Source organism: Benincasa hispida, chromosome 1, assembly GCF_027475165.1.
Source record: "Benincasa hispida cultivar pf3 chromosome 1, pf3_genome.v1.1, whole genome shotgun sequence".
NCBI classification, from domain to species: Eukaryota; Viridiplantae; Streptophyta; class Magnoliopsida; order Cucurbitales; family Cucurbitaceae; genus Benincasa; species Benincasa hispida.
In genome coordinates, this window is record NC_143478.1 from 10,537,165 (window position 1) to 10,547,885 (window position 10,721).

Consider the following 10,721-nt stretch of genomic DNA (forward strand, 5'->3'; position numbering starts at 1 on the left):
AGGTCCATTAGGTTCCTCTAGTGGCTCATAAATTAGAATAACAAATTGAGTATTAATTGGATAAATTTTGGAATTAGGGTTATGAATTTGAAAGGTTCAAATTCAATTATTAGGGTTTTCAATTTATTGTATTTTATACAATTATAAAACATTTAGTTTAGATGAAATTAAACGAAATTGGAGAATCAATTAATATTAAAATTTTTATTTAAATATTAATTATATGAAATTGAATCATATTAGTGGAATTGATTTTATTAATTTAATAGAAAAAAAATAGATACATTCAATGACATTTCAATATGGCCTATGAACTTTCTACTTATGATTGTCACGAATTGAATTATAATATTAAGATATTAAATTATTATTTTAATTAAAAAGGTTAATTAAAATTAAAATTAGTTTTATTTAAAATTAACTATTTTGAATTAATTTTATAAAGGGAAATTCTTATAAATAGAAAATTTTCAAAAATATTTACACTTTATAGCAAAAAGTTCCAAAACTGCTTGTGCTTTTGGAACCTTTTGCTATAAAGTGTAAATATTTTTAAATATTTTTTTATATTTAAAAATACCACTTTTGTAAAACTAAATATTTAAATAAAATAAGTTTATTTAAATGTAAAATCATATTTAATCAATTTGAATTAAAAATGACTAAATAGGATTGAGTGGATTTTTCCCATTTTTTAGAAAAATCCACTTTGTGATTAAATGGTTAATCACCAAATCCCACTTGAGATTCATTAAATTGGTGCAGCTAGAGCTGGCCTTCATGCAAACACTATCTCCATGTAATTTTCAGCTTACGAATTGAAGCTTCATGCTGAGAATTGGGAGAGATTGTGTGTTTAGAACTAAAGTTCATCCCAAGTTCAGCTTGATTTGAGTATTTCCACCATACATTTCTTCTGAAGCCTTGTAGAGAAGATCTTGGTGGTGGTCTTGTTGAAGTTTCAAGCTCAATCTTGAAGTGATTCTGCTGAATTCGTGGATTAAGTCTTCAAAAGTAATGTTTGCTTCAAACTTTCTTTGAATTTCACTTGAAAAACATGTTTAAAACACAAATTAAGTATAGCTAGAGTGCTTATTGATTCTGATTTGTTCCGCTTTATGTTAGATTACTCTTTCAATTAATATTAGAGTATGATTTAAGTACTCAATTATCGTTAATTTGAGTTTGATGGGTGAATTTCTAAGCATGTTTGAATATGTGACCGATATGGTTTAAATTTAACTTTGGCATTAGAATTCTTTTTGATTTCCAAGTTAAATTTGTAATTGACTCTTGTTTGACGAGCTTATATGTGTGCTTTAGAGTATGTAATTTATTTGGAGTCATTAGAGTTCAAATTAGGCTGTAATTTGAAGATTTGAAGCAAGCATGTTCGAGCAGAAAACTAGAGCTTAATCTTCCGCCCAGGAGCGTCATGATGCTGCTTATCGAGCATTGCAATGCCACGGGTTGGCTGATGAACAGTGCTGCAACACTGGGATGTACTGTCACGACGCTGTTCATCCCAAGAGTTTTTTCTTCGCGCTCTGCCTGGCCGGTTTATGGGTTGAAGAAACCGGTTCAACCGGTTCTCCTCCAAACCGGTCCGATTCATCTTCCTATGGTGTCTTGGTGGTCCGATTTAGACAGTTCGGGTCCGGTTCGGGTTGGTTCTAGCAGTTCTTCATTAAATTAAAGTTGTTTTTTTACCTATTATTGTAATAATTTAGCATATTTGTTTGCTTAAAATGCTAAAGTTGAACCATATTAGTGTTATTTAATTATTTTATGCATTTGATGTGTATTATTTTTGGATTAAACATGTTTTTGTATAAAGTATGCTATTTTAGATTTAAAATCCCACCATAGGTAAATATGTTACATGTATTATTGTATGTTATAATTAGTTATAATATATAGTATGCATGTTTTAGGGTTTGTTAAAAATTGATGTAATTGTTATGTTAATTTTTGCCTTTGAAGCATGTTATGGTTGGTTTAAAGCATGTTTGTTTTATAAGTTTGTTATAAAATAAAATTAGACCTGAAAATCCACAATAAAAAATAAACAACATGCTCACTTAGGCTAACAACTAGTTTTAACAGTTTAAATAGATTGTTACCTTATAAAATTTGGTTACAAATTCAAATCTGCTCATAAACTTGTCTAAGGCTGGCAGTACTTAAGTTGATGGTTTGCATAACACCTCCTACCTGGAGATTATGACTGAAATATGGAGCGTTGTTAACTGATTTTATGAGCTTGCGTGAGCGGTTTGAGGTTTAAAACTATTTTAAACACATAGACATCGTAGGTTAATATCCAAATATAAATGTTATACTTGGATAAAATCACATAAACTTAGGTTCGTCCTAATTAGCTATAATAAAATCTAAGTAAATTAATACCCAAACATTTAGAACACTTTAGTGGAAGATTAACAATATATTCGATATAAAGTTAATAACTCTCACATCCCCAAGAGTTCACATCGTGAGATCCATGCTCGGCTTCGTATTGCTTTTACCGCGACTACTCCATACTGAAAGTGTTTGCATGGGTCAATAACAAGGTGAATGGAGGAAGTAGTTCCTATGTTGCACCTGCTGTCGTTTTTAGGCGGCACTAGCTAGTTGTTAACCACGACGATCCGCACGGAGAGTTGTCACATAGGATTCGGAACAACCAAAGCTTCAGAAATGGATAAGGTCTTATAATTTTGTCTTGGATATTGTTTCAATTCGGGGGCATGTTCATTTCGTTTTATAAAATCTGAAAATGGTGGGTCACACTTATGAGAATTACTAATTATTAGTAAAGATCTTGACAAAAAACGATAACCAGAAGAACTATAGGAATAAAAAATTATTCTAATATAGTATTTGGTTAAGATCATCTTGCTTCAGTGAAAGGAATTTTTTACTACCCCACAGTAGCAACTATTCTAAATCACTAAAGTGTCATTAAAAATAAATAAAGTTTTTGGGTACTTTATTGGTTTTTGCTAAAAATTGGATTTAGATGCATAAGTTTAATAGAATCTGTTTAATTTTTTCAACAATGTCAAATTAAATTATATAACTACTTGCTTTCGATAAGTTTAACGGAGAAGGATATTCAAACTGGAAAGCCAACATCAATACGATATTAGTTGTGGATGATTTGAGTTTTGTGTTGACGGAGGAATGTCCTCCGGTTCCCAGTACAACAGCGAACCGAAATGTTCGGGACATCTATGATCGGTGTGTTAGGGCTAACGAAAAAGCCAGGGCTTATGTCTTAGCAAGTATATCTAATGTACTTAATAAGAAACATGAGGTAATGCCCACTGCTCGTGAGATAGTGGTGTCGCTCTAAGAGATGTTCGAGCAATCGTCATCCTCTATTCGACATGAAGCCATTATGTATGTTTATAGTACTCGCATGAAATATGGTAACAACGTTTGAGAACATTTTCTCGATATGATGGTCCATTTTAATATTGCTAAGGCTCATGGGGCAATGATAGATGAAATCAGTCAAGTCAGTATGATATTAGAATCACTCTCGGAGAGTTATCTACCTTTCAGAACCAATGATGTTATGAATAAAATTACTTACAATTTGGCTACACTGTTGAACGAGCTACAGACATATCAGTCTATAATGAAACTCAAAGAAAGTGAAGTAAATGTTATTTCACAATCTAAAAAGTTTGTAAAGGGTTCTACGTCTGGAAAAAAGCCCACTGATAAAAAGTTGTGAATGATCAGGATTATCCTAGGTCATTTTAGTTTGAAATAATCAGTTTTAACTGTAAACAGTCGTTATAAAGAAAAGTGACTATTTCGAGGTCCAGTCTTATGCAAACTCGTTACATAGGATGCCCCCACTCACATGTATCTACATGAATGATTTGTGGATCACATCACTTGTATCAATATACGAAATGGGCCGCGTTCAATAGTTTTACCAGGATGAAATACCCAACTTTATCCATATACATATAGATCGTTTAGGCTATATACTATAACTTGATATTATTTATGTCACCACATAAAGTTAAAGTATTCATGCTATAGCCATGGATATGTTTATTGAATTTTCATTATAAAATTCAATATGAACGATTTTATTGAATTCAATAATATTTTATTGAAAAATAGAATATTTTAACACAAAATTTACGAACTGCGAGTTCTAGAACATTCCCAACAATCTCCCACTTGGACTAAAACTCTAGTGAGCATAGATATATTCAATACAGTGTTGAGAAACATAGAGAAAAATAAAATAAACTAGGGCATCACTAATACCATGGATATTTTGCCATACATGTAGTAAACTCATACAAAAATATCTTTTAAGTAAAATGCTATTTCACTAACACATTTCAACGCATGAATCAAAGAAATTTACTGAGTGTTGCAGCTAAAGCCAATGCAAGGGGTATGCGTACAAGAACATTTGACGCATGAAGGATACATTGGCTCGTGCATTTCATGTCAAATCACCACTTGTAGGCATGGGCATCTGATTGGCGTTGTTTGAACAGTTCAGAAGTGGCAAGCGACTGTTTTAGGGTATGAAATTTAATGCAAGTCCAATCACTAAGTTATTGAGATATTCCTATAAAAGGAGAAGCCACCTTCAGAATCATAGTTAGACACCTTAGAGCTAGACAATTAGAAAATTTCTTCAGCACCAATAGATAAACTCTGTCGTTTGCAAGCAAGAAGTAGGAGGGAAGACATTATTTCACCATTGATCAAGAGGTGTTGTTGGAGAAAAGCTCGAAAGAGACATCTTCTTCAACTTCTCTACCACGTTGGTTGTAGCAAACATTAAAAACAAGCCAAATAGGACAAGAGATTGAACTCTACGGCTTGACTTCTTCTTTTTACATTTCATTTCCATTCACCATTTCACTTCATTAAACTGAGGTTGTTTGTATAAACACTTGTTATCTTTAATTCAATCTTACCTTTGGTCATTTATCACTTCTCCATCTGTTTACCTTCGAAATTGTGTATGTTTGTGAATTTTCTAATTTAATGAGAGCATGGAATCTATAGTTGAAATCTCTCTGATCAGTTGATTGTATTGATTAAGTAGTTAAGTCACTCGAGAGAGCAATTTAACTCAATAACACATTAAGTTAGGGTGTGAAGTAAGTCTAGAGATAGAGTTACTCACGTCTTTCGCATGTTCTTTATGATCAATGCATGTACCCTAGAAATAGGATTATATGTGGTTTTCGCATCGAGATGTCGAACTTAATATGAACTAAAGAATAGAATTTTCAACGTATAACACACACATTTAGATTGTAAACAAGCATCTATATCATCTTTATCTCATCTTCATTGAGCTCACATAGACTTACTAAACTTGCTAGGAAATCAATGCATACAACTTACACTTAGAACCATTTCATCTATAAACCTCTTTCTCCCTTTGAACTTCTATTTCTTGTTGCATTTGTGCCATTAGCTTAGTGTAAATAACCATCATTTCTCAAGCTAATAAGGAAACCTATAAACCTCTTTCTCCCCTTGAACTTCTATTTCTGCGTTAGAGCATTCTAGAGTCCCTGTGTTCAACCCTGGACTTACCAGGAAACTTAATTTAGACTTGAGAGATCTTGTATGCATTTACAAGGTGTGCACGCATCCACTACTAACACATCGCTTGATTTTCTTACAAGGAGAGAAATCACTCGATCATCCATCTTCATTCATCATAGTCATTCATCACCATTCTCCTTCATCATTTTAAACTTGTTTAGAATCAAAATCATGGGACGAATAAGTTTTTCTTGCCGTTGCTGGGGTGTCTAGTAATGAAGCTAACCAAAATTTAGCTTTTGTATTTTTTTGCAGAAACTTTCAATTACAAGAGTATTACAAGTTGAGCCTAAACTTGCGAACATTTTATGAGCAGAGAGATCACTCTTGAACTCATATATGACCTTGAGATTGAAAGAATCTTCAGACGAAGAAGCAGATCAAATCGTCATCAAAGGTTAAGGCGACAACAACAACGATGACAACAACAATAACAATAACAGATGGCAGACGACCAGAGGAATAAGAACTTAGCAACTAACAAATGCTACTCCAAATTCGATCCTAATGGCGAACAGTAGCACGCGTCTAATGCGTGAGTATGCATCCCTAGTGTTATATGAGTTTTCACTAGGGATCATCTACCCAACGGCTGGCGGGATGAGGTTCAAATTGAAATCAGTTATGTTCCAAATACCGCAGACAATAGGGCAATTTAAAGGTATCCGTGGCGAGGATCCCCATGCCCACATGACACACTTCTTAGAAGCATGAAACTCATTCGTGATTCCTGGAATCATGCCAGAAACTATCAGACCATCTTTGTTTCCCTATTCACTCCGTGATGATGCCAAACAATGGGCGAGATTTTTAGAGCCAGGTGAGATAAAAACATGGGATAAGTTGGTGGAGAAATTCATGCAGAAAATTTTCCCTCTTACTATCAATGCAAGGAGGTGCTAGAAGAGCATGAATTTCGAGCAAGGAGAGTTTGAAACACTTAGCGTCACATAGGAGAGGTTTAAAGGGTTGGTAAAAAATTGTCCCAACCATGGACTTCCTTTAACTGTTCAAATGGAAACTTTCTTTGGAGGATTAAATAGACTTCCAAATGGTAGCAGATGTAGTCGCCGCAGGCGGCATTATGGACAAATCATTGAAGCCAAGAAAATTTTAGAACGGATTGCTAAGGATAATATGGAATGGGTTGATGATGCCTATGACTCCAGAACAGACAATAGAAGGTGTTCTTAGAGTGTTATTGATACCAACGTGGTGGCCACCCTGTCAGCACAAGTAGCTGCGATGACTAACATGTTGAAAAATCTAATGATGAGTAATGCAACACAAATGCAGAGTGTGTAGCAGGTAGACACACTCTATAATGACTATCCACAGAATCTGTAGTCAGTCTGTTTCATAAAGAACGACCCTTTTTTAAACACTTATAATCCTAGATGGAGAAACCATCCTAATTTTTCTTGGGGAGGTCACCAGCAAGATCGACATCATCTTGGAACACATCAACAACATAGGAAAGGGCGCCGCCTGGATTCCAACCTATGCAGCAACAGCCTCAACATCAAACTTTTAACAGAGGGGGCAACACATTGAGCTCATCATCCCTGAAAACCTGTTAAAAGAATATATAGTTTAGAACAATGCGTTGCTGAAAAGCCAGGCGTCTTTGATCAGGAACTTGGAGATGTAAGCTGGGCAGATTGCTAGCGAGCTGAAGAATTGGCCGCATGGAGTATTGCCTAGTAATACTGAACACCAGTAAGTAATAATGGCAAGGAGTAATTTGACGCAGTGACATTGCGTAGTGGTAGACCTTTACTAGAAGATAAAAGGAACCCAAGAAAAGACCTTCATCCTTCAACATCTGAAAACACAACGTAAACAATTGCGACATTTGAGAGAGAGCAACAAGAAAGAGCACATGACTCTGTCAGTTATTCTCAATTGAGCACTTCTAACGTAGAGGAACCTAAGGTACATCTGAATGCACCATCTCCTTGATGCGTGCAGAAAAAGAATGACGAGAAGCAACTTAAACGCTTCCTTGAGATTCTTAAACAATTATATATCAAAATCCCTCTCATTGAGGTGTTGGAGCAAATGCCTAGTTATGTAAAGTTTTTTAAGGATGTTTTGAAAAGAATAGAAAGATTAGCAAGCTTGAAGCCATGATGTTAACATGGTAATGCGACACATTGATCCACAGTAAAATTCCTGAAAAGTAGAGAGATCCAGGAAGTTTGATTGTCCCTTGCTCGATAGATGGAATAGACGTAGGGCATGTGTTGTGTGATTTAGGATCCAACATCAATCTCATACTCCTCTTTATTTTTAAGAAACTTGGAATCGGTGAAGCTTGACCTATCATGGTAACGCTTCAACTCGCCGATGGATCAATCACATATCTAGAATGAAAGATTGAAGATGTTTTTGTGAAGGTTGGCAAGTTCATATTTTTGGCAGACTTTATTATTTTAGATTACAAAGCCGATAGGGATGTTCCAAAATGCCCTTTTCTAGCCATAAAAAAAGTTTTGATTCATGTGCAAAAGGGGGAACTAATGATGTGTTTGGATAACCAAGAAGTCAAATTCAATGTGTTGAACGCATTAAAGTTCCCCAATGTTGCAGAGCCTTGTCAACCTATTGACTCAATTCAACTGCTTGAAGAAGAGGAATAAGAAGTGGACTAAGTCTGTGAGGTCCATGCGTTGAGCGAAAACACAAGGAGGTTCGAGTCGCTAAGTTTGGATGAACAACAGACCAAACCAATGCTTTCATCTCTGAAGAAGTTGCCAATGCTTGAACTCAAATCTCTTCCAGATCATTTGAAATATGCTTTTCTTGGATATAATAATACCTTACATGTCATAATTTTAGCTATACTTTCTCATTCTAACGAGCAACTTCTTTTGCAGATATTGAAAAAGCATAAACGAGCAATCAGATGGACACTGGCTGATATTCAAGGAATCGACCCAACTTATTGTATGCCTAAAATCAAATTGGAGGAAGGGAAGACTGGATCGATCGAGCCCTAATGTAGACTTAACATCATACCGAAAGAAGTGGTAAAGAAGGAAATCATTAAATGGCTTGATGTAGGTCAAATGAAAGAATTCATGATTTTTTTGGCACTTTTGAAAATTTTGCTTGATTTTTTTTTCATGCATCTTTAAGTTCTTTTCATATCTATCTTGACCACTTGTACTCTTAGAATCGAATTATGAGGCCATAACTTTGAAAGGCCTTAGTGACGAATATTAGTTTCTCCAAGGTTCAATTTAGTAATGCATGTCTTGAAATGCAGTCAATTGACATCACTATTCACCCTAAAAAAACGAAAGAAGTAGAAATAAGGAAGGGTCTACTCTTCATCTTGAAAGGTATGATTAACCTGGGGTGACTATGACACCTATAGTTTCCCTCTGAGATAAAGTGTCCCAAAAGAATGAGTAAGCTTTGGTTGAAGGGAAGTTAGCCTGTAGTTGGATGTCTTTCCCATAATTCATGTGGGCAAGTCAAAACGAAAACCACCTTTCTTGATATATTTCCCCTCCATTTTAAAAAAAGAAAGAGGAGAGCAAAGAAAAGAAGGTATGTAATAAGGGGTGAAAAGTGGATCGATTTTGACCACTTCAATTTATTGACATTGCCACTTTGAACTTAGGTAACCTAATTTTGTATCTTTCGAGCCAGAGTAGGAGAAAACAAGCTGAGGGTTTATAAGGCTATTGTGGGCCCACTCATTTTCAAAACAAATAACTTTGTGCTTATGTATGCATGATTAAAACTTGAAACAAATTTCCAAATTTGTCTTGAAATGGTTGAATACTTTTTGGTTGCCTACTGGATTGCATGCATGATTCTAGTTGATTGTTGAAGCTTGAGTAGGGAACATTGTAGCATGGTGAACTGATTATTTTTGAATGATTGCTTATTCTACCTTGCTTGGGGACGATCAAGAGCTAAGTTGAGGGTATTTGATAGCATTGAAAATGTGCTATCTCCCTCTTCTTAATTCAAGATCGTTAGGTAATTAATGTGTTTAATTGATGATTTTGTAGGTCTCAAGTATACAAGAGGTTGAATGAAGCATTCGACATGAAAAGACGATAAAATAGCCAAGATAGGAGCTAAATTGCACAAAAGAGGAAAGAAGGCCAAGGAATTACAAATCTACCCCCAGCCGGAGTGTTGCAATGCTAGAAGATAGAAGCTATCTATTTCGTGAAGAAGCAAGGCATCGTTGCAACATTTTGAATTTGAGGCAAAGACGCGCGTGCTGCACTTCACAGGGTTACAACATCCTTGTGCAGCCTGCGATATATCAGAATTCGTTTAAAATGTAGGTGATAACACCGTTTTCCATTTTTAGCTCGATTTTTCCTTCTCCTTTCCTCTGATTCCTGTAATACTTTGCCACTTTTAGCATTATTGAAGGAGATTACTAAATTTAGAGCATGGTTTATGGCTAAGAGGTAAGAACTTAGTTTGGGTTTGTAGTTTATTTCCATTCTTATTTGATTCTTGAGATTTGTTTGTATTTTGCTGAGGATTGTTCTTGTTTATTGAGATTTTATCTTGTAACCATTCTTCAATCTATCTTTCATGGATAATCTGACAAATTAAGTTATGATGGTTTGATTGATTGCTTTGATTGGCCCTAATTTGTCATAGTTATATAGTAAATCATCTAGAGGCAAAGGTTAATGAGTTTGTGAAGTTAATTTGGGATCCCATTTAATAAACATTACTTTCTAACCTAGATTGATCTTGCTCAAATAATTGATTACACGATGGAAATCGATCGTTTGGCTTAGCATTTCCCTTAATCTTAATGCTTGTTGATTTGTTGATTAGTAGAGAATTGTCGCTAATTCTTTGAATTAACTCGTTCTTAAGAACTACCGGTTAGGATTCTAATCGAGTAGGCTAAGTTTTAATGGGAAATTCTTGCATGGATCTTCCAAATAAATTCATGAAAGAATAAAAAATGAATGGAATAAATGAAGTCAACCCAAGCTAGTTGTTTTGTTCGATTGATTTTTTTTGCATAAAATTCACTCAACTCACTCTGCACATTTTAATTCACTCGCACGCTTTAATTTTCATGGAAATATGTAGATCATCTTCACAAACCACATTGGTTG